Below are 24,991 nucleotides of genomic sequence, written 5' to 3' on the forward strand. Positions count from 1 at the left end.
CCACATGTGAGTGAAAACATTTGACATTTGTCTTTCTCTGAAATACATATGGATGCAAGTGGTAAGATTTCTATCTTTTTGTGTTTGAGTAATATTCTATTGTATATATATATACTACTAGTTTTGAATCTATCCATCTGTTAATGGGCAATTGGGTTGATTCTATATCTTGGCTATTGTAAATAATGCTTCAATAAACATAGGGGAGTATATATTCTTTTTTAAAAAAGATTTTATTTATTTTTTTTAGAGAGGGAAGGGAAGGAGATAGAGAGAGAGAAACATCAATGTGCTGTTGCTGGGGGTCATGGCCTGCAACCTAGGCATGTACCCTGACTAGGAATCGAAACTGCGACACTTTGGTTTGCAGCCCGGTATATATTCTTTTGAATTTTTTTGTGAATTTCTTTGAATAAATGGATTCTATTTCCCAGAAGTGGAATCACTAGGTCATAAGGCAGTTCCATTTTTTAATTTTTCAAGGTTGTTCCATACTGTTTTCTATAGTGGCTGCAAAAATCTGCATTCCCACCAACAGTGCAAGAATGTTCTTATTTCTCCACATATTCATCAACACTTGTTTGTGGATTTATTGATGACAGGCATTCTGACAGGTGGGGGGTGATGTCATACCATGGTTATAATTTGCATTTGTTTGGTGATTAGTGACATTGAGATTCTTTTTTAATATATCTATTGGCTATCTGCATGTCCTCTGTTTATTTTTTGTTCCACTTGCCCAAGAAAATATAGCAGAAAAAATATCACTAAAATAAGTGTTCAAGATTTTACTGCTTATGTTTTCTTCTAGAAGTTTTGTGGTTTTCAGTCTTAGATTTAAATTTTCAACCCATTTTGAGTTTTTTCTTGTATATGCTTTAAGAAGGTAATCTAATTTTATTTTTTGCATGTATCTATCCAATTTTCCCAACATCATTTATTAAATAGGCTGTCACTTACCCATTGTATGTTCTTGCCTCCTTTGTTAAATATTAACTGATCATATGGGGGACAGTTCATTTCTGGGCTCTCTACTTTGTTCCACTGATCAATATTTCTGTTTTTATGCCAGTACCATGCTGGTTTGATTACTATAGCCTTGTAGTATGGTTTGATATCAAGTACCTGATATCTCCAGATCTGTTCTTTCCTAGGTTTGCTATTTGGGATCTTTTGTGATTTCATATAAATTTTTGGATAATTTGCTCTAGTTTTATGAAAAACACCATTTATTTTGATAGATATTGCACTGAATCTATACATTGCTTCAGGTAGTATAAACATATTAATGATTTTAATTTTACCTATCCATGAACATGGTATATAATTCTATTTATCTGTATCTTCAATTTCTTTCTTTAATGCCATATAATTTTCTGAGTATAGATCTTTTACCACCTTGGTTAAATTTGTTCTTAGGCATTTTATTATTATTTTTTGATGCAAATGTAAATGAGATTTCTTGTTTTATTTTCTGAGACTTTATTATTGGTATGTAAAAATGAAACTGATTTCTCTATATTTATTTTGTATTCTGCTACACTACTGAATTTATCATTCTGGGGTTTTTTTTTTTTTTTTTTTGGTGGTGGTTTTTTAAGGTTCCCCATGTACAGTATTATGTCATCTGCAAGTAATGACAGTTTTACCTCTTTTTCAATGTGGATGCCTTTTATTTCTTCTTGTCTGATTTCTGTGGCCAGGACTTACAGTACTATGAGGAGGGACCTCCAAAAACTGGAATTATCTTCTGGAGGGTGTGCCCTTTGTAGTACAGGCTTTCCCCACTAGGTGAGTGTTATAGAAACCCCATCTGTATCAACATAACAGCTGGCATTGTGAGAGGCTGTGTTCAGCTTCAGTGAATTTTTTTGAAGATTCTTTCAATGTATTTGCCCATTTCATGATGGGTGATTTACAAGCCCACCTGCCGACACTGCACTGAGTGTTCAGCAGTTTTTGACCAAAAACAGCACGACCCCCATTCCCTACCCTCCCTGTTCACCCAATCTTGTCCCAAGTGACTGTTTTATTTGTTTCCCCGGGTGAAAAAACAGTCCTCAAAGGGAAATGTTTTGCTGATGTGAAAGAGGTAAAACAAAAAACAGCAGAAGCATTAAAAGGCATCAAAAAGACAAGTTCAAAAACTGTTTTGAGCAGTGGAAAAAAAGTCTCAATAGTTGTACTTCATCAAATGGAGAATACTTTGAAGGTGACTGAAGTTTAAACATGTAAGAACGAATACAGATTTTTATAAGTAAATTCTGGGGTTTGGGGGGTTACCCCTCATATCCTGAATAAGAGAGGTGAAAGTGAATAACCCTTTCTTGTTCCTTACCTCCTGATCTTAAGGGAAATGTTTTTAGTGTTCCCCACTGAGTATGATGTTAGCTGTGGGTGTGCCATATATGGTCTTTATTACATTGAGATATATTCCCTTTATTTTCAAGTTGCAGAAATAGGTGCTGGATGTTGTCGAATGCTTTTTCTGCATCTGTTGATATGATCATATAATTTTTATCCTTCATATTGTTTAGGTGGTGTATCACATTTTTTGATTTGCATACCAGGAATAAATCCCACTTGTTCACCCATGATGGTGTATAAACTTTTTAATGTGTTGCTGGATCTGTTTTGCTAATATTCTGTTGAGGATTTTTGTATTAATGTTCATTAGGTATATTGGCCTACAGTTTTGTTTCTTTGTAGTGTTTTGTGGGGGAGCTTTGTCTGCAGAGCCCCCTGTCCACCATTGATGACAATAAGTCTACCAAGACATGATCTGCTTGGGGAGGAAAGGTGGCTGATCTCTCAGAGGAGAAGGACCAAGAGCATCTTCCTCAACAACTTTTATTGGGTTCATTTACACAGGAATTCAGGTAAAGCTCATTAGTCATTGCCAGGAAGTAAGGATCAAATAACAAGGAACTCTGAGGGCCTATTTTGAGTTAGGGTCAGCTAAAGAGCTGTAAAAAACTTTAAGGAACAAACTTACTTCTTCCCTGGACCCTTATCATTTAATTGAGAGCATTCTAAACAAAGCAGTTTTCATAGGATTTTACATATTCTTTCTTAGGCCTGATCACCCGGGGAACCTGCCCTTTCCAGCACAGGGCTGCACCACCCTCTGTCATTGTTTCAGGCTTAGGTGGAGCAAGGGAATTAAGGCAGCCAAGAGATTAGGAGATTTTTTCACAGACAATGAGGACTCAGGCTATGTCAAAGCTGAGGATCAAGGGTCCATCACCCCCTTTTGCTGTAGCCCCCAAAGTCCTTCCTTGGAGGCCTCCCATGTGATCGTGCCTGTCTTAGGTCGTTCCCCCCTTGGGGAATCTTACCTGTCATTGGCTAACTGACCAAGCATTGGGGGCCAGGCAGGGTGAAGTAGAAGGAGCAGAAATGGTGCTCCTGCCAGAAAGTTAAGCTTTTGTCTCCTTGATGGCTTATGGTCCAAGGTCATTCCCTCAGCCTTAGCCTTGGCGGGGGTTACAGCTTCTGATACCAGGCAGGGCAGTTCCCAACAGTGTTTATCTGGTTTTGGAATTAGAATAATTCTGGCCTAAAATTAGCTTGTAAAATTAGCTTGGAAGTCTTTTCTCCTCTTGAATTTTTTGAATAGTTTGAGAAGGATAGGTGTTAGTTCTTCTTTGAATATTTGGTAAAATTCACCTGTGAAGCCATCTAGTCCAGGAATTTTGTTTGTTGGCAGTTTTTATATTACTGCTTTAATTTCATTAATTGTAATAGGTCTGTTCAGATTTGCTGTTTATTCTGAACTCAGTTTGGGGACTTTGTATGTTTCTAAAAATTTACCCATTTTTTCCAGATTGTCCAATATGTTGGTATATAGTTGCTTATAATATTTTCTTACAATACTTTGTATATCTGTGGTGTTGGCTGTTACTTCTTTTTCATTCTGATTTATTTATTTGGGTTTTCTCTTTCTTTTTCTTGATGACCTGATTAAAGGTTATTAATCTTGTTTATCTTTTCAAAAAAACAACTTTTGATTATTAATTTTCTGTATTGTATTTTTTAGACTATTTCTGCTCTGATTTCATTATTTTCTTTATTCTACATGTTTTGGAATTTCTTTGTTGTTCTTTCTTTAGGTCCTTTAAGTGTAAGTTTACATTGTTTATTTGTGATTTTTTTACATTTGTTTATTTACAGTGATTTTTCTTATTTTTTTTGAAAAATGCAGGTAATGCTATGAATTTCCCTTTTAGGATTGTTTGTGCTGTGTCCCATAGATTTTTGGGTTGTTGTGCATTCATTTCATTTGTCTCAAGGCATCTTTTATTTCTTAATTGATCTCATTGTTAAGCCATTCATTGTTTAGTAACTTGTTATTTAGACTCCAAATGTTTGTGTTTTACATTATTTTTTATTTAATCGATTTCTAGTTTCATTCCATTTTGGTTAGAGAAGATGCTTGATATGATTTCAAACTTCTTACATTTATTAAGACTTGTGTTCAAATATGTGGTCTATCCTAGCAAATGTTTCATATGCACTTAAAAAGAATGTATATTCTGCTGCTTTAGGGTAAAATGTTCTGAAAATAGCAATTAAACTCATGTAATCAAGTGTGTCTTTTAAGGCTGCTGTTACCTTGGGACTTTCTATCTGCAGATCTATCCATTGGGTCAATGGGGTGTTAAAATCCACTACTATGATGATATTACTGTTGATCTGCCCCTTATGTTTATCAAGATTAGCTTTATATATTTAGGTGCTCCTATGTTGTATGCATGTATGTTTACAAGTGTTATATTCTATTGTTGGATTGCTCCCTTTATCATTATGTAGTGTCTTAATTTGTCTCTTACAGGCTTTGTTTCAAAGTCTCTTTTGTCTGATATAGGTATTGTTTCCAAAGCTTTCCTTTCATTTCCATTTGCATGAAATATCTTTTTCCATCCCTTTACTTTTAGTCTCTGTGTATAATTCATTCTGAGGTGGGTGTTTTGTAAAAAGCATGTATATGTGTCCTTTTTTCTTATCCACTCAGCCACCCTATGTCTTTTGATTGAAGCATTTGAGCTATTTACATTTAAAGTGATTGTTGATAGGTATGTGTTTATTGCTATTTTATTATTTATGTTCCTCTTTTTTACTATTCTTAAGGAAGACCCTTTTGCATTTCTTGTAATGCTGGTTTGGTAGTAATGAACTTCTTTAGCTTTTTCTTGGGAGCTCTTTATTTCTTCTTTGATTTTAAATGAAGATAGCCTTGCTGTGTAAAATAATCTTGTTTGTAGGTCTTGATTTTAATGACTTTGAATATCATGTGCCAATCTTTTCTGGCCTAAAATGTTTCTGTTGAGAAATCAGGTGACAGTTTTATGTGAGCTTCCTTGTAAGTAAATAAATCTTTCTCTTGCTGCTTTTAATATTTCTCTCTGTCTTTATTTTTTGGCATTTTAAGTGTGATGTATCTTGGTGTAGGCCTCTTTGGGTTAATCTTGTTTGGAACTCTCTGCATTTCCTGGACTGGTATGTATTTTTCCTTCACCAGGTTAGGGATGTTTTCAGTCAGCATTTCTTTAAATAAATTCTTAGTCCCTTGTTCTCTTTTTTCTTCTTCTGGTACCCTATATCATACAGATGTTGTTATGCTTCATTTAATTATAACTGTCCCTTAAATTATGCTCATTTAAACATTTTTTAAAATTTTGTTTTGCTGCTACATTTTGGTGTTTTCTGCTAACTTTTTTTTTTAATTACTGATTCAATACTCTGCTTCATCTAACCTACTTTTTATCAATTCTGGCGTATTTTTCATTTCAGATACTGTATTCTTCACTTCTGACTTGTTCTCTTTCATGGTTTCTATGTCTTTTTCATGCTGTTAAAGTTCTTACTAAGTTTCTTGAGCATCCTTATAACCATTGTTTTAAACTCTATATCTGGTAGATTGTGTGCTTCCATTTTATTTAGTTATTTTTCTGGAGATTTATCTCATTCTTTCACTTGGGTTGTTTCTTTATATCCCCATTTTGGATGCCTCTCTGTGTTTTCCCTCTTTGTATTAGGTAGACCAGCTATGTTTCCCAGTACTGGTACTGTGGTCTTATGTAGTAGGTTTCTTGTGGGATGTGGTGGCACAGTCCTCCTGATCACCTGAGCTGGGTGTTGCTGGAATGTCTCTTGTGTGGATTATGTGAACCCTCCTATTGTAGTTGAGTTTTCATTGCTGTTAGCCCATTTGTACATGGGGTTGACCCTGAGGCTGGCTGACTGTGAGGATCAACTTTGACCATAGAGTACAAGCTGCTGTGCATGTGCTAATCATACAATACATAATTGTCCTCAGCAGGGTCTGGTGCCTGCCAAGACCTTTTTTTGGATATGCTACTTGTGGAGCTAATTGGACTGTGCTCTGATATTTTCTGAAACTGGCCACTGGATGTGTTGGTACTGGGGCCTCTTGGGAGGGACTCTGGTGCAGGTCAATGTTAGATGCTATGACTGGTCCTGAGCAATCTGTGTGGAGCTACCGAGCAATCCACAGTTTGTGGCTGCCTGTGGTGGGTCTCAGTGTATGTGGAAAAGTCTAGGTTGCACATCAAAGCCAGCTTCTACTAGCACCAAGCTTGGGGGTAGGCCAGCAAAAGGCCAAGCCACCCTGAGATCTTCCTCCATCTGCCTCCACCTGCCAGCTGCCTATTAGGCTTAGTCACTGAAAGGACCTCTGGCAGTACCAGGGTGGCATGAGGTAGGTTCTCAGTGAGACACCAGGTAGGGGTGAGTGGTGTTCACCAGCCTCATACAGGTTCAATCCCAGTTTTTGTGATGGTATTTTCCACTTAGCACAAGTCCCAGTGTACATCAAGGCTAGCTGCCACCCACTGGATGTCTGCAGACCTGATAGTGTGGGCTCTCATGGAGTTATCAGGGGAGGCCAACAGAATTCATGAAGCCCAAATTGACTAAGTGAGTGGAGGACTCTGCACTGATTGGTTGTGCTAAAGAAATATTGTGCCAGTTTTAGAGCCACATAACTAGCTGTAGCTCTTCAGGAACATGGGGCTAGTTGATAATCCATGGCAGGTGGTGCTGGTCAGTCTCTTAGGAAGGTAGGGATATGGCCCACAATCCAGGACCACACAACTCATTCTCTGAGAACCCCTTAGACTGATGGACCTCTATATCCTAAGCCCAGGCAACTGACTCCTCTGCAGGTTGTGTATTCTGCAAAGTGGGGTGAGAGTCAAGAGGGTAGGGTATTGCATTCTCTAAGATTGATGTCATATGGAGGAGGTACTTGACACAAGAAAGATAGCATTTGTGGGTGGTGTGGGAGAGAGACTCAGCAAAGCAAACCTGTCAGCTGTCCTTTCTGCTCTCTTCCCAGAGCCACACAACCCACACAATTCCAGTCCTCTCCCAGCCACTATCCCACCATCCTCCCTATGCCAGAACCTAAGGTTAGTGAGTGGGAAGGAGATTTTCTGCTTTGTCTTTTTTAGGTTTTGTCTGGGTTTCTGTCAGACTTTTGTCTTTCCTTAGTAAACAGGTTTCCTAGTGATTTTCACAGCTAGGGAGCTCTGCATGGGATTGAGACCTTGTGCTCCTCAAGGGGGACTTTTGCAGCTGAAATATCCCTCTGGATTCTTAGCCCACCACACATGAGTGTGGGGCCAGCCCTTTTTGCCTTTCAACCCTTTTTATTGGTCTCTTTGTAGTGTCTTCTGTAAATCCTTGGTTAAAATATTCCTGTTTAGCGAGTCTTCAGTTGGTTAGTTAGGTTGACTTTTCTATATTTTAGTTGAAATTCCAGTTTGGTCCTGGGAGGAAGTGAATGTAACTTCCACCTACTCCACTGCCATCTTGGATTTCCTGTATTTTTCTATATGATATTTTTTTTATTTTACCTTTTTAAATATATTTTATTGATTATGCTATTACAGTTGTCCCATTTTTTCTCCCCTTTATTTACCTCCACCCTGCACCCCACCCCCTAGCATTCTCCTCCCTTAGTTCATGTCCATGGGTCATACATATAAGTTCTTTGGCTTCTACATTTCCTATACTATTCTTACCCTCCCCCTGTCTATTTTTTACCTACCATTTATGCTACTTATTCTCTGTACTTTTTCTCTTTCTCTCCCCCTCACACTCCCAACTGATAACCCTCCATATGATCTCCATTTCTGTGATTCTGTTCCTGTTCTAGTTGTTTGTTTAGTTTGTTTTTGTTCTTTTTTGGTTCATTTGTTGATAGTTGTGAGTTTGTTGTCATTTTACTGTTCATAGTTGTGATCTTATAAGTCCCTTTAACATTTCATATAGTAAGGGCTTGGTGTTGATGAACTCCTTTAACTTGACCTTATCTGGGAAGCACTTTATCTGCCCTTCCATTCTAAATGAAAGCTTTGCTGGATAGAGCAATCTTGGATACAGGTCCTTGAATTTCATGACTTGGAATACTTCTTTCCAGTCCCTTCTTGCCTGTAATGTTTCTTTTGAGAAATCAGTTGATAGTCTTATAGGCACTCCTTGATAGCTAACTAACTCTCTTCTTTTCTCTTGCTGCTTTTAAGACTCTCTCTTTATCTTTAATCTAGGGTAATATAATGAAGATGTGACTTAGTGTGTGCTTCCTTGGGTCCAACTTCTTTGGGATTCTCTGGGCTACCTGGACTTCCTGGAAGTCTATTTTCTTTGCCAGATTAGGGAAGTTCCTTTCATTATTTTTTCAAATAAGTTTTCAGTTTGTTGCTCTTCCTCTTCTCCTTCTGGCACCCCTATGATTCAGATGTGGGAACTTTTAAAGATGTCCCAGAGACTCCTAAGCCTCTCCTCAGTTTTTTAATTCTCCTTTCTTCGTTGTGTTCTGGTTGAACGTTAACTTCTTCCTTCTGCTCCAAACGATTGATTTGAGTCCCAGTTTCCTTCCCATCACTGTTGGTTCCCTATGCATTTTCCTTTTCATAACCTTCACTTTTTCCACTATCTCATGACCATATTCATCCATTTCTGTGAGCATCCTGATTACCAGTGTTTTGAACTGTGTATCTGATAGGTTGGCTATCTCTTCATCACTTAGTTGTATTTTTTCTGGAGTTTTGATCGATTCTTTCACTTTGGCCTTTTTGTTTTGTTTTGTTTTGTTTTGGCAGGCGTATTATGTAGTGAGGGGTAGAGCCTTAGGTATTCACCAGGGCAGGGCAACCCATGCCACTGCCTTGTGGTACTTTATGTGGGGAGGGGTGCAAGTGGGAACAATGCCACTTGCTCAGCTCTCCACCTGGCTTTCAGTCTCTTCCTCTGCTTGCCACAAGCAAAGTGGGCCCTTCTGGTGCTGATTCATGGGTGGGTGGGTTTATGTGTGTTCTAGGACCCTGTGGGTCTCTTCAATGAACTCTCCTGTGAGGCTGAGAGTTTCTCCTGCCACTGGGATCTTTACTGATTTTTCAGTCAGTGGTTTTGAGGCTTTATTTCCCCATCCTGGAACCCTGGGTTTCGCAGTTTGTCTCATTTCCCCCATTGTCCCTCCCAATTTATCTGCACACAAATGTGGGACCACCCACTCTGCCAGACCCTGCCTTGTCAGGTCTGCCAGCTGCTGCTTTGCCATCCCAGGTCATCCAACCACTGCCTTGTTGCACATCCTCTCCACTCTGGCTGCCTGTCTCCACCTCTCCTACCATTCTGGATTAATGTTTCTTCTTTAACTCCTTGCTTGTGGGATTTCCATACAGTTCAATGTTCTGGCAGTTGTGTTTGTTTTCTGTTTTTTTTGTTTGTTTGTTTGTTTGTTTTTTAAGATTTTATTTATTTATTTTTAGAAAGGGAAGGGAAGGAGAAAGAGAGAGAGAGAAACATCAATGTGTGGTTGCTGGGGGCCATGGCCTGCAACCTAGGCATGTGCCCTGACTGGGAATTGAACCTGTGATGCCTGGTTCGAAGCCCATGCTCAGTCCACTGAGCTACACCAGCCAAGGCTGTTTTCTGTTTTTAAATTTGTTCTTGTCCTTCTTTTGGTTGTGCGTGGAGGCACAGTGTATCTACCTATGCCTTCATCCTGGACAGAAGCCTGTTCTATATGATGGTTTTTTTTTTTAAATGAACAGTTTTCTTAACAAAAAATACTTTTTGAATTTTGATCATTAAAAACATGAAAGCAAACACAAAATTGTTAATGGAACATTTAGAAAACAAATTTGAGGAAATAGACTAGAAACTAGATCAGAAAACTCAAAATAATAGAAAAAATTTAGAGGACAATTTCAGATTCAACACCCATTTAACATAATTCTGTAATCAAAGGAAAAAATATTAATTTAATTTAAGGAAATCAATTTCAGAACTGAAGAAGGAATGATCAAATTGAACATTTAATTATAAGTCCAATGTTATTTTATTACAGTGAAAATATGAGGGACAAACTGAAGTTCCTAGAGAATTAAAAGTAGGTCTCATAGAAATGATTGGGAATCAAAATAGCTTTAGAAGCAAATATCAGAACAAAATGACAATGAAATAATGCTTTTAAAATTTTAAAGGAAAGAGATTTCCAACCTCAACCTCTTTATATCAGTGAAACTACCAAGTATGAAGGTAGACTAATGACACAGGTAAAGAAAATTTGCTTTCCATATAACCTTTCTCATAAAGCTACTGGAAGATGTCCTCAACCAAAATTAGGAAGTAAACCAAGAAAGAGGACAACATGGAATACTGAAAACAAGGGAGCCCATAATAAGAGAGATGAAAGAAATCTTCAGAAATACGCAGAGAAAAGATCCCAGAATGATAATCATGCATCAAACACAGAGGACAACTAATATAGATAGATCATAATGACTCAAGAGTCAATTTGGTAATAGAAATTTATCAAGATATTCACTGCCACTGGACTTATTTTTTTTAATGTGAAGACAGAGCATCTAGGTGGGTCTGGCCACATTCATATATGCCCTTTTTTCATAATGACCATGTGCTGAAGAAGCTTTTGCTCTCTATACTCTACAGCCTTGATTGGCTGAAGACACACATTTCACCTTTCAAAAGTCTTCTGCTAGAACCTACTTCTGAAAGATTGATGTAGGAATGGTCAGTTTAGAAATAGAAAGCACAGAGTGTCTTATGATCACTACCCATATTCTGGCTAGGAATCCAGGGCTGGTCATATTGAAGTCCTTCAAAAAATTTTTTTTCAGGAACTATAGAGGATCAAGGAACATGATCAAGTACACCATGAAGACTGACTCAGCAAAATTCAGACTATGCAATGCCATATGAGCCAATCAACCTAGTTTCTTCAACAAATATAAGGGAAGAGTAGAAAGAATGAGAGTGGAAGACCTATAGAATAAAAAAAGACCTAAGAGTCATAGCAGACAAATGCAATGTATGCACATTTTTGGTTTCTTTATTTAAAGAAACAAACTAAAATATTATGACATTTATGACAATTGGAAATCTGAACAAGTGGTTAATGATGATATTAAGAAATAACTGATTTTTGTGTGTGATGGGGTAAATTTGAATGTCAGAGTCCACATTTAATTTATTTCAATCTTGCCTTTAATGTCTCAAAAAATATACCTCACAATTTTTTTATATTCAGATGAAAGAAGAGCAGCAATGGCTGGATGAAGCATTAAACATATTTTCAATTCATCCTTCAATTTTCAAAAAATTTAAACTCTTATTTTCCTATATCAATCTTGCACAATAATTGAAAAATGTCATATCTTTTTTAAAGATTTTATTTATTTATTTATTTTTTTAGAGAGGGAAGGGAGGGAGTAAGAGGGAGAGAAACATCAATGTGCGGTTGCTGGGGTCATGGCCTGCAACCCAAGCATGTACCCTGACTGGGAATCGAACCTGTGACACTTTGGGTTGCAGCCTGCACTGAATCCACTGAGCTATGCCAGCCAGGGTTAAAAATGTCATATCTTTATATATGTGAAAATTTTCTCAGAATGAAGACAATTTTGTTTTTAGATTTTAAGATGTCAAAAATTCTGTTTGTGAGAGTGTAAATATGAGGGTTTGGGGCAATAACTATCTATGATGATAAAAACATTTTCAAACATATACCTTTCAAAGAGCTCCATCATAGCATCTGATTTTTTTAAAGCAGTTACTCATTTTCTTTCCTTGTTACGTAAAGGGGACTCTTTATTTATTTATTTTTTTACCCTAAAGGAACAGATTGTGTGTTTATTTGAAAACTATGTCTGAGGTCACATACTAGTGACAGCTACATCTTGTCACAGAAAGGTCCACAAGTCTGGAATCCTTTTAGTTTCCTTGTTCTTTTAGGTACATTATCCCTCTGTGTGGTTTGAAGGATTTTTATGGTCATCTCTATGCTTATTACAAAAATGTGGTCAACATTCAACCCTACTTTTAAAGTCTTCTATTTATAAATTTAAGATCATAAAAGACATCCTGTTGCATTGTTTTATTTATTTTTTGCTTCAACATGATGCTGCACTAGCTTGCTAAGAATGATGTACTCAATGCATTTTATGTGTTATGCTTTCCTTGTAAACGTTATCAGAATTCTTTTAAAAAAATCAGTAATTCAGCCATTTCATTAGTGATTACATTTACAGTTTTCCTCACCAAATATTATTTTTAGTCTCTTACTACAGAGAATATGATCATTTAGTGGCTCATAAAAATGGCCCTTAGTTATTTCACTATTAATATTGAATATAGCAAACACTACAAAGTGATACATGTAAGAAATATCTGTAATTTCATTCAACTCAAAGGAAAATTTTTGAGGCATAATTATTCTAAAGTATGTGTCTTTAAATCTACAGCATTGTTTGCTATGTCTTTCCAATAGTGCTGTTAATAAACAAAGGCATTTTTATTTTCTGCCATATTATTCTCTCTATAATTGCAGCCATTTTTACTGTGGCGTAAAGAAAAGGGTTTGCTCAATGATAAGTAGCCTTCTATTTTCCTTATTTAAAAACATCAAAATTTTTCATTAAGCTGAGTGAAACTTTCATAACATACTGGATTGAATATCTTACAACTTTAAACACTGCTATAAAAGTTGCAGAGATTTGCTTTGATATGCTGAACGCTCACTATACATATGTCTTGGTTTTCACCATGGTTTTACAGGATTATTAGCTATTTTCAAACCACAACATACACATAGAGTTAGATTCATTGTCAATGATAATGATTGTATATTTTTATATATTTTTATTTCCAGTAGTCTCCTTCATTATTTTAATATTTTTGGCTGAATTCTTATGCTAATTGGATCACTATGATGTTTACCTTGTAATGAGGTTAATGAGGGATAATGGGATTGAAAGGATCAAATCTGCCATTTTGAGGGTTTCTTTCTGCTTGTGATATTAGGATTAGCTTTAATTCATGACTCTTGGCTAGAATATTTGAAGCTACTTTCCCAAATTGGGAGAGTTAATTTAGTTAAAGTTAGATTTATATGATCTATATATTCATTTAATTGCACTCACAAAAGTGCTGTTTTTATTATAGTAGCTGTAAAGCCACCAAATGAGGGTGTTGCTCTCTCAGCTCTTTGGAGTGGTGAGGTTCCCAGTTTACCTGGGGTACTTCAGGCATCAAGAATGTAAAACTGACACACAGATGAAAACAGGGCACTAGTGTTTAATGTGTGATTTCAATAGACCTGAATCATTTTGCCATTTTTATGTAAAAACTTAAAAATAAAAGCACCATTTTTTCTTCATGCAATGGATTGTCATGCATTCCTCACTTTGGAGGCCCTGGCTTGAGGTTGTGTGTGCATGTGTGTGTGTCATGAGAAATAAATCAATATCGATAGACTGCTTCTGATGCCAAACACTGTGCTATGTGAGTTAATTATATTACAATGGGTCACATCAATTAATGTTTATCATGGCTTCCACAAAGGTAACCAGTTTGCACATATATCCTGCAAAACCCCTGTGAGTTAGGTATCATCACTTGCCTGTTATATAGGTGAGAAATGCTAGGTGTTTCCTTGGTTCACTTGTAGACTTGCTATGGGGGGAGAGATGGCGTTCAGTACCTGGAAATTCACAAGCTTGCTCACTCCCCCTTCAGAACCAGGCATCAACATCTTTGCTTTTGATCCTTCTGATTTTTAACTATTAAAATTATTTTTGTTTTTAAATAATACTTTTTAAAATGAGCATTCATACATAATATCAAATAGCTCACTTGTTACCTGTGTCCAAGATGGTAAGGTTAACGGGATAGGAGGAACCCAGCTCTCTTCAGCATAGTTATATTATTAATGTCCAGCAGAGAATCTGGCAGAGAACTCATGCAAAACTTTGTTGAATGAATGCATGAATTTAACTGCAAATTTTACTTTGTTGAATGATTGAATTACAAAGACAGTAACGGAAGACTAGAATATATGGTAGATTTTGTCTTTATTGTGTCTCTTTTACAAGCATCCTCTAAAACTTGTTTCTCAAAAGAAAACTTTATATGACCTTTAAAATGACAGTAATTTTTCCTTATATTTGACTAATTTACTAATGTTGTCTTGAGGAAGTCTACCCTTTATAACTTAGCACTTTCCAAACAGATGATCACAGTGCCAACTGCAGCATCAAGGTTTACATCCTAGATACATTAAATTTCAGCTTTGGGTTAAGTGTCAATTATATGTATATGAGGAAACATTTGGGTAACTATTAAGAATCCTGAATATTTTTCTAAGGTCATTTATTTAGAACTTAATGGACTTTTGAGTGTGTTTCTGAGATCATCTGCAGAAATTTCCTCAAGCTTTTCTTTTAAAAAAATATTAATTCATTCATTTATTTTTAGAGAGAGAGGGAGGAAGAAAGAGAGTGAGAGAAATATCAATGAGATACATCGATCACTTTTGCCTCTCACATGCCCCCAAGTGGAGACCTAGCCCACAACCCAGGCATATGTCCTAACTGGGAATCAAACCAGTGACCTTTAGGTTCACAGGTCAGTGCTAGATCCACTGAGCCACACCAGCCAGGGAAAACTTTTCTGAATTAGGGTTCAGCTACTTCTTTCTTCACTCTGAAACTTAGCATTGTTAGCTCATTCCTACAGTTTTTCTGTCTGTCAGCCTGAGGCACTATTGAAGATATGTTAACTTTAGCAGCTATTGCATAATTTTCTGCCCAACTGAGTTGGCTCAACTGATTGAAACTCACTCAAGAAGTTTTGTAGATAGCAAACGTTTACAAGGGTTTCCTTTCAAAGTTACCTATGATCTAGAGAATTACTTTGTGATGTCTATACCCTCTTGTTCCCTAAGTTTTCTTTGTTTTCTAAACAAGTTTCTGTATGATGCTACCACATGGAATCACAGAGGGCTCCATTTCATGACCCCTCAAGCTGCATAACCTATTTATTAATACATTAGATGGAAAACTGGGGAGATTTTTCCTCATCTAGCCTAGATTTATATGACATATGAGCTATATCTAAATCTAAAACTAAGTAAGCTGATGACAAGCAAAAAAGATCTTTTTGGTGTTGCATTTTCAAGGATGGAGAATGTCCATGCAACTTGGCAACAAATGTGTTAAAATCAACTGGACTGGATTAAGGGTCTCCTGGCCAGGAATATCTGCCAGCAAGAATCTTTCCTTTGTCTCAGCATGACCCCAGCAGGCAGATGGGGCTCATAATTTTCTTTCAAATATCTTGGCTTGGTCATAGGATTTGGTGATTAAAAGTAAAAGAGCCACATGAAGATTTCTCCAGTCTGCAACACCCTAAACAAGTAATAATTTTTGCAGGGTGATCTTTGGCTGTTGCAACATGTGAGCTTAAATTAGCCATTCTAATAAAGTTCCTTTTCTTCTGAGAACAAGCAATTCATTCAAGCACAGTTGATCTGCTTCAAGCTTTGATCTTTTGCATTTTTGTATCAACATTTTCCCATTTTCTCCACCACTCCCTCAACCTCTGAGGTGATAGAGGAGGGACCATAAATTATGGTCAGGGCCCCTCCTGTTGTTCTGTTATAATCTGAATGGTTGAGCCAGTAGGCCCATGATGAGCAGGAGAAAATTGGAATTATGAGTTTTGGGAGTGAAGCAAATGCTGTGGATATGCTGCCCATATTCTCTTAGCCTATCCCTGAGGTGGCCTGCAGACAGTTCCCTCACACACTGAGCTTCCTTCATAATATATGAGGTAGACCACAAGTGCCAGGGAGTTAACATCCCAGGAGTAACCATCACCAATAAGGGGTAAGAACTAGTGAAAAAACATTCCAATATCCTGGCCCTTCAGAGGGATAATTATCCACAGACTCTCAGAAAGTCCTGGGGAAACTAAGCCCAAGGTGTCACTGTGGTAACATGCTCATTAATATACATTAGCTTCCTTCCTGTCTGACTTCTATAACTTCCATACAGGGTTTTCTTGGATCAGTTCCCAAACAAACCACATGAATTCAAATCCTATTTCAGGCTCCATTTGGAGGAAACTCAAACTAAGGCAGCCTGTACCATTGGCCAAAACTGCTAAGGGCATGCCCAAAAAGCAGTTGGCAAGAAAGGTAGCCTTGTCTATAGCATCCACTTGTATGCTTGGGGTTGGTTACCAACACCCTTCACATTTTGATTTGGTTCTTGCCCCTTGTTGACAACCATCCCAGTCAGAGCAAGATAGTCTCTGACTGGATTCCTGAGTACAGCAGAGACTGAGATCCAAGGCGGCCTGCTCTGTCCACCAACCCTGAGTCAAGGGACGGGCCTGGGGCACCAGATGAAGGGGAGTTTTTTCTAATTGTTGTATCCAGAGGGGCACTAGTCATTTCTCAATAGAGGCAATTTTGTAATTTTCCCAAGATTTTTTAATTTTAGATGTCTTAGTTAGTGGAGGAACTCCAATTGGGTTGCCAACTGTGGCTTCTTCTCTGGTTCACGCTTTCTTGAGGAAATTGCTATATGCTTTCTCAGGACAAAGTCTTCAGGCAACCTGAGGCCCCTTTCATGGAGAACTTTGTTTTCCAGGAATCAGTACTCCTTAGAAGCTTATTGAGCAAAAAGTCATAAAAAACTTTGTGGGACTAAGGTTTCTTCTCACCATCAAAACATAAGAGTAGTTGCAATACTGACTAGGTGTTTGTTGGATTTCAATTGAATTGATTTGTATAAATTCATTTATATGTTATTAAAAACAACCCCTATAAAATATTTTTGCAGTTCCTACTAAAACCAAACATGTGTATACCAGCAATTTCACCCTTAGGCATAGATTCAAGAGCAATAATTAGATATGTCTACAAAAAAATACATATTAAACCTCATGCTTCTCCATTTCAAAATTTCCTACAAAGCAACTGACATCAGGACACTGTGGTACCAGAAAGGACTGATCTATAGTTCAATAAAATAGAATTAAGAGTTTTCTTAATTCTATGTATGCTCAACTGATTTTCAGCAAGGGTACCAATACCATCCAACAGGGAAAGTATAGTCTTTTCAACAAATGATGTATGGGCAATTGGACAATCACATTCAAAAGATGGAAGTTAGACCTTTATTTTATGCAATATACAAAAATTAACTCAAAATGGATCAAAGACCTAATTGTAAAACTATAAAACTCTTACAAGAAAACATAAAAGTAAATCTATATGACTTCAGATTTTGTAGCAGATTCTTAGATATGACACCAAAGCACAAATATCAAAAGAAAAAAATAGGTAAATTGGGCTTCATCAAAATTAAAAACTATTGTTCCTCAAAGGATGTTATCAAGAAGGTGAGAAGACACTTCACAGAATGAGAGAAAATAAATGCAAATGACATATGTGATAAGAGACTTGTATCTAGAATATAAAAACACTCATACAACTCAGCAATAAAAATTAAACAATTCAATTAAAAAATAAGAATGTCCAATATACACATGAAAAGATGCTTGATAACAAAACCATAGTGAGCTACCACTTTACACTCTCTAGGAAAACTATAATAAAAAAAAAAGACAAACGAGGGCAAGTGTTGGTGAGGATGTGAATCTACTTTGGAAAATAGCCTGGAAGTTCCTGAAAAAGTTAACATAGAGTTACCATATAACCAACAATTCTACTCTTTAAATATACACCCAAGAGAAATGAAACCATATCACTACACAAAAACTTATGTATGGATGCTCATAGCAGCACTATTCATAGTAGCAAAAAAATGTAAACAACCTAAAAGTCCATCAATTCATGAATGGCTAAATAAAATGTGGTATATCCATACAATGGAAAATTATTTGGCCAAAAAAGGAGTGAAGTATTGATATATGCCACAACATGGAGGAACCTTGAAAATATTATGCTAAGTAACAGAAGTCAGTCATCAAAAACCACATATATAATTCCATGTATATGAAATGTCCAGAATAGGCAAAACCATAGAGACAAGTAGATTAGCAGTTGTTGAAGACAGACGGGGGAATAAGAGAGTGATAGCTATAAAGTATAAGATTTCTTTTTTTAATTAATTAATTTAAAAAAAATTTTAATTGTTGTTCAAGCACAGTTTTCTGCCTTTTACCCCCATTCCAGTATAAGATTTCTTTTAGAAGTGATGAAAATGTTCTAAAATAGACTGTGGTGATGGTTGTACATACCTATGAATATACTCAAAACCATTGATTTTGTATACTTAAATGAGTGAATTGTGTGGTATATGAACCATAATATATCTCAAAAAAGCTGCTTTAAAAGATATGTATAACAGCTTTATTTGCAATGGCCTCAAATTGGAAATAAACCAATTGCTTGTCAATAGTAGAATACATAAATAAATTGTGCCACATCATTCAATGTAATACTACTCATCAGTAAGAATGAATGTTACATGCACAGCACAGATCTCCTAGAAATTATGCTGTGAGAAGAAAGCCACACACAGAGTGCACATACTCTTGTTTATTTACATAAATATACTGATGCACCATCCAGATACTCTGAAACTTTAGGATTGAAGCATTCATTTCCCCAAGGGTTGGGAGTGTTCAAAGCTTGTAGCTCAGCCTCTTTCTCCTCTGCTATTGTCCTGGCTACAGAGAGCCACCTCGCCCAGTATCACAACATATTTCTGGAGGCAGTCCAACATCCCACAAGTGGTCAATGTGGGGTGTAAAGTCTGCCCCATCGAACATGGGGCCATTCTGCAGGACCATCCCTAACCCAGAGGTCCCTGTGGAATTGCCTGAGAACTTGTAAATGTATCTCAGTCTAGCTTCTCCCCAATTCTTTCACCCTCACAGGGACCAATGCCAAGAATGCTTCTTAAAAATCTTTGTGACTAAGCCCTGGCTGGCATAGCTCAGTGGATTGAGCTTGGTCTATGAACCAAAGTGTTGCAGGTTCAATTCCCAGTCACAGCACATGCCTTGGTTGCAGGCCATGGCCCTCAGCAACCACACAATGATGTTTCTCTCTCTCTCTTTCTCCCTCCCTTCCCTCTCTAAAAATAATAAATAAAATCTTAAAAAAAATCTTTGTGAGTGTAAATCTCTATCTCAGCCTCTGCCTCCTGGGGAAATGGGCATAACAATGAAGTTTAAGTTCAGACAAAACTAGCCCTGGCTGGTGTGGCTTAGTGGATTGAGTGCCGGCCTGCAAACCAAAGAGTCACTCGTTTGATTCCCAGTCAAGGCACATGCCTCAGTTGTGGACCAGGTCCCCAATAGGGCATGTGTAAGAGCAACCACACATTAAAGTTTCTCTCCCTTTCTTTCTCTTTCCCTTTCCCTCTGTCTAAAAATAAATAAATAAAATCTTTAAAGCTAAATAAATAAATAAACAATTTAAAAAACCTAACTGATGACATAGCATTCAGAGCAGTAATTATATTACTGCTATATTACTTTATGTTGGGACAGGGGGAGGGGATGTGCTGTTATTTTCTGGGCAAGGGCATGAGCAAAAGTTATGGGATCTAGAAGTATTCTCTATCCTGATTTAGGCGGTGCTTATATAGATGTATATTTACGTAAAAAAAGCCAGTGAGCTCATACCTCAGACTAGTGCACTTTATTAACTTTATTGAATGTTTGTTACATAACTTTCTTTAGTATTTGAGACCCATGGAAATGATTACATCCCTGTTCTTTGACACACAGAAATAAGCTAATGGATCCAGGTACCATGCTCCTTCTTTTCCTCTGGAGGGACTCACAGCCTGGTGTGTTCCTCATCTGCTCCAAGCTACAGTTGTTGTTGATGAAGTCCTTTACATCCCTAGGACTGGGTGGGCCATTGCACTGTGCTCACATTGCAGACAGGTCTCAGAGACCCAAGTCTGTGAGCTCTGCCCAAGGTCTAATTTGCTCATCTGTGAAATGAGGGAGTCAAACACAATGACTTCTTTCTTCGATATGTCTTCATTGTTCTTTTTGCAAAAACATTACATATTTGTACAAAAAATCCTTAAAAAGTATAGGAAGCATAAAGAAGTGAATAAAGAATTTGGCTTCCCAGGGATGATGGCCATCAACGCTTTGGTAAATATCCTTCCTGACACTTCTCTATGTGGATTGAATACTCCCTGTGCCCTCCTCAAAGCCCCTTGCCCACCTTTGAAGTCAAGTTGTTGACACAGCCACCAGCTGTGTCAATATAAGCCCAGCTCATAATCCTCTGGTGAGGTAGCTTCCCTTTTGGCAGAGGGCAATGCTCTAGAGCAGGAGGCAGCTGAAAGCCATTAGCCACCACCACTGGGGGATGGTACGTGGCCTGGTAAAGGGGAACTGGATGGGGCACCAGCAGCATGTGTATAATACATAGAATATTAGCTTATTGAGGCATGTGCTCATTTATAGAATATTATTTCTGAGAATTATAGTACAATTCCCTTTATGATATATACAGATTATCGGTTTCAACCCATACCTTTGCTATATACTCAGTGAGGCAGCCCTGCCCATTACATTTCCAAATACTCTAATGAAGATGTATTAGAATAAATTTCAATTAAGTGGCAGCAAAATCAGCACTTAAGACATAATGCACCATTAGGCACATCATAGTGACTAACAGTTCTTAATGAGCCATAGTCTTTCATGTTTTTAAATAAAGGAAAGCAAAAGACTACTTGCCAAAAGGCTAAAACCTTTTCTTTATGCCACAATAAAAAAAATGGCTGCAATAATATAGAAAGAATAATATGGCAACAAGTTGAAATGCCTTCCTTTATTAGCAACACTATTGGGAATGCATAGCAAATAATGCTGAAGATTTTTTATGTCCTTTGAGGCACATTGTAGTGTGGTGCTACCCTGTACGGGGGCACACTGGTGGGCATCAACATATTTGCCACATCAGTCCTCCAGGAAGCCCACAGGGTTTCCAATAACTTGGTTCTACAGCTCTTTTGGGAACTCTGGGTAATACCTTTTCTTTGTCTTTCACCTCTGGGCATCCCTGGGGTCACTACGGCTCTACTCTGAGCAATCTACCTCCCCTGCCTTGATTTCTCTCCAACACATGCAACACAGCTTATCTGCATTTTTGTGAGTGAACTGGAGGTATGACTTGTCACCTCATCTGTTCTCAGTTCTGGTAGTAGAGGAGCAGGAGCTGCTGAGAGAAACAACTGCAAGACCTTCCCCATCCTACTTCTAGCCTTTCTGAGACAATTATCTGTGCAAAGGGAGGAAGAGTTATGCTGATCTCATGCATTGTTTATGAGACTTCAACAAGCTAATGTATGGAGGGCTCGAGAATGATGCATGGTTTGTTGAAGGGTCTTAATGAATGTTTGCTATTATTGGTATAAGGTCAACTAACCATTGTGCCTTCCTGGCTCTCACCAAGTTTCGTGATAAAGATGGATTTTTTTTCATTTGTTTATGTCTCTACTGAATTAAAAGTTCTTGGTTTGATAAAGGCAGCTATGATGAGTGATGGATCAAGTCTATCTGGGTACTTATACAGCTGAATAATGGAAGGCAGGTGGGACACAGGCAAGCTTAAGGCAAGCAGTGTGAGTTTTAGAGCTGGATAGAGATCAGTTGGAATTCTATGTAACTCACCATTAGTAAAAGCAATGGGAAAGCAATACTTCCATCATGGGGATGAAGTAGAGCCTGGTGGTTGAGAGTGTAGCAGATTCTAGGGCCACATTGTCTGGCTCTAGTTTCACCACTTACCAGTTGTATAACTGTAGAGGAATTGCTTAACCTCTTTGTGCTTCACTCTTTTCTACCTATAAACTGGGATAATGGTAACATCTATTTTGTAGTAGATTTAATGAGTTTACATTCATGCTAAGCATTTATCTATGGTAAGCACTTACTTAAGCATGAAGCTCTTTGTAAGTATTATATAACTACTATATTGCCATTAATATAAGAATTAATTGTTAGTATAAAAATGAAGATAAGTAGTGAGGAGACATATTTTTAATTTAATTTAGTATGATATAAAATATTGGTTGTTTTATTTGTTCCAAATTTGAAATAATGCAAGTCTTCACAAAATAAAAATGAATCCAGAATTATGTAATTTCAAAGTTGACAGGTGGAGGGAATTGCACACTAGTTTATTCTGTTGCCATATGGGTGTTAATCAGAAATACTCACCTTATTTGGGATTAATGTTGCATTATGCAGGCTTTGCAGTAAACAGTTTCTTCAGGAACAACACCTTGCACAAAACAAGGCCCTTAAAGGTTTTCTGTCATGGAGGAGGCACTTGATGGATGGAAGTTACAACAAAGGTGTAGGCTTCAGTCAGGTACCAAGTGAATTACTCAAGTTCTCATGACTTGGTTGTACCTGAGTCATCCACCTGGCAATTCGGACAACCTAGGAATAGAAAGGTGGGAGATATCATTTTCTGCATATCATTGCTTAGCATGGAGTTTCTTTCTCTGCAAGTCTCTCACCTGCTTCAGTTGCTGTGCATTCTTCCTATGTTTTTGCTGTGAGTATGGGTTGCTTCTCTGACCACATTCCAAATGCTGTGACTTTGGGGTGTAGCTTTTCTCTTGTACTTGCTGCATTGTTTAATAGCATTGGGCATACAGTTAATATGCAATTCATTCTTATTGATACATATTTTTAAAAATTTGGGTCAAGAACCCTGACTGGTATAGCTCAGTTGGTTGGGTGTCATCCTGCAAAGTGAAAGATTTCCAGTTCAATTCCCAGTCAGAGCACGTGCCTGGGTTTGTGTTCAGTTCGGGCATGTATGAGAGCAACCAGTTGATGTTTCTCTCTCATATCAATATTTCTTTTCCTTTCTTTCTTCATCCCTTCCCCTCTCTCTAAAACTAAATAAATAAAATATTTTTTAAAAAATTTGGAGCAAGAAAGGTGAGAGGATAGGTTCGACAAAATTACCTATTCAAGACGTTATTTGTAAATTTGTGTGGATGTTATACCTTCACACAAAATGTCAAGGATCTAGAAGAGCATGTGGCACAGCTGATAGTGAAGTGGACCTTTGGAAAGTGAAACCTGCTATGTGTGTGTTTGTATTAGCAAGTGCTGCCATTTTTCAATACCTAAAAAATAATACCCACAGAAGAGAAAATGAGCACAGATTAGCACAAATGCATTAACAAATATACAGAATGTCCAAGTTTGGAAACTATCTGAGGCTGTTTATTTACATCCTCTGGCCTCAGCTCTCAGTGTAGTTATTATATTTCTCAGCCAGCTAGAGTGTGTGTGTGCACACATGTGTGTACACATATGGGCATTCTTAGATAAGACAGTATTGGCTAATGATTATCAGCAACTGCGGAAATGAAAGAAATCAGTGATACAATAAAAACTCTAATTGCTTAGCAATGGTGTTTAGGCCTCATTAAGCAGATTTGTAACAGCTTCAAGAGACACAAACTCCTGTTTCATTAGATAACAAGGCGAGAAATAGGTTATTTTCTTTTTGAAAGGTATGAATGCTTCCAATTGCCTGATATGTTTGCCCAGTAGATTAATTTCTGTCATCTCAGTTAATTGAATTTTATCCCTTCTTCTTAAAATGCTTTCCTTCAAATAAGGTTACAAAGTTCAGAAAAGTCATATTTTAAATCATAACCATGAAAGGCAGAAATCAATCTTATCTAGACAGAGTACTCCAGGAGGAAATAAACTTTAGAAGTTCATCCTTTTGCTGTACAATTGGGTGATTTGGCATTCAAATAATATTTTGTGCAATATATCTTTGCAATATAACACTCAATTTAGATTTTAAGAGAAAACTAAAAATTATTTATGGTTCTATCTACATTCTCTCTGTGGTAATCCATCAAAGCTTTCATTGTTGAAAGTTTTTATTTAGTGAAAAAGGATAAAAATTGCTCTGACTTGTGTAGTTCAGTGGGTTGGGAATCATGCCACAACCCAAAAGGTTGCCAGTTCAATTTCTAGTCAGGGCACATGTCTGGTCAGGGCCCACATCCCTGATTGGGGGCATGCAAAAGGCAACTGATCAATGTTTCTCTCTCTATATTGTCCTCTAAGAATAAATAAAATCCTTAAAAAATAAAAGGGCAAAAATCAGAATTCAACTTTGGTTCCAATAAAAATTTGGCTTGCAGCCCTGGCTGGCATAGCTCAGTGGATTGAGCGTGGTCTGCAAACCAAAGTGTCACAGGTTCGGTTCCCAGTCAGGCCAAATGCCTGGGTTTCAGGCCACGGCCCCCAGCAACCACACATTGATATTTCTCTCTCTCTCTTTCTCTCTCCCTCACCTCCCTCTCTAAAAAATAAATAAAATCTTTAAAAAAATTTGGCTTGCATTATGTCTATGACATATTTCAAGACCACCTTCTCATTTTTTTGTAAACTCTTCTGTCTCGCCAGATTATGCCCCCCCCCCCCGCCACATACAACCTTCACACTATATGGTCAGGTATAATGTGGTGCATAAATAAGCTCATCTTTTCCTTTTAAATGCCAAAAAGGGGGCCAAATCAATGTAGCAAAAAATATTCATGCCTCATGCCTGGATTTCTAAGGCTTAAATGTTCTGAAGCATGAGAAGATACCTGCTAACAAGGGC

General features: G+C 37.4%; 1 long non-coding RNA gene across 1 annotated transcript; it reads left to right on the top strand.

Moving 5' to 3' along the window:
- Positions 1–7,703: 7,703 nt before the first annotated feature.
- Positions 7,704–22,384, top strand: LOC118496905. Its single transcript, XR_004899464.1, has 3 exons — positions 7,704–7,847; positions 19,301–19,304; positions 22,373–22,384. It is a non-coding gene; the product is annotated as an uncharacterized LOC118496905 (long non-coding RNA).
- Positions 22,385–24,991: the final 2,607 nt, after the last annotated feature.

The sequence above is a fragment of the Phyllostomus discolor genome, chromosome 9 (genome assembly GCF_004126475.2).
Source record: "Phyllostomus discolor isolate MPI-MPIP mPhyDis1 chromosome 9, mPhyDis1.pri.v3, whole genome shotgun sequence".
NCBI lineage: Eukaryota > Metazoa > Chordata > Mammalia > Chiroptera > Phyllostomidae > Phyllostomus > Phyllostomus discolor.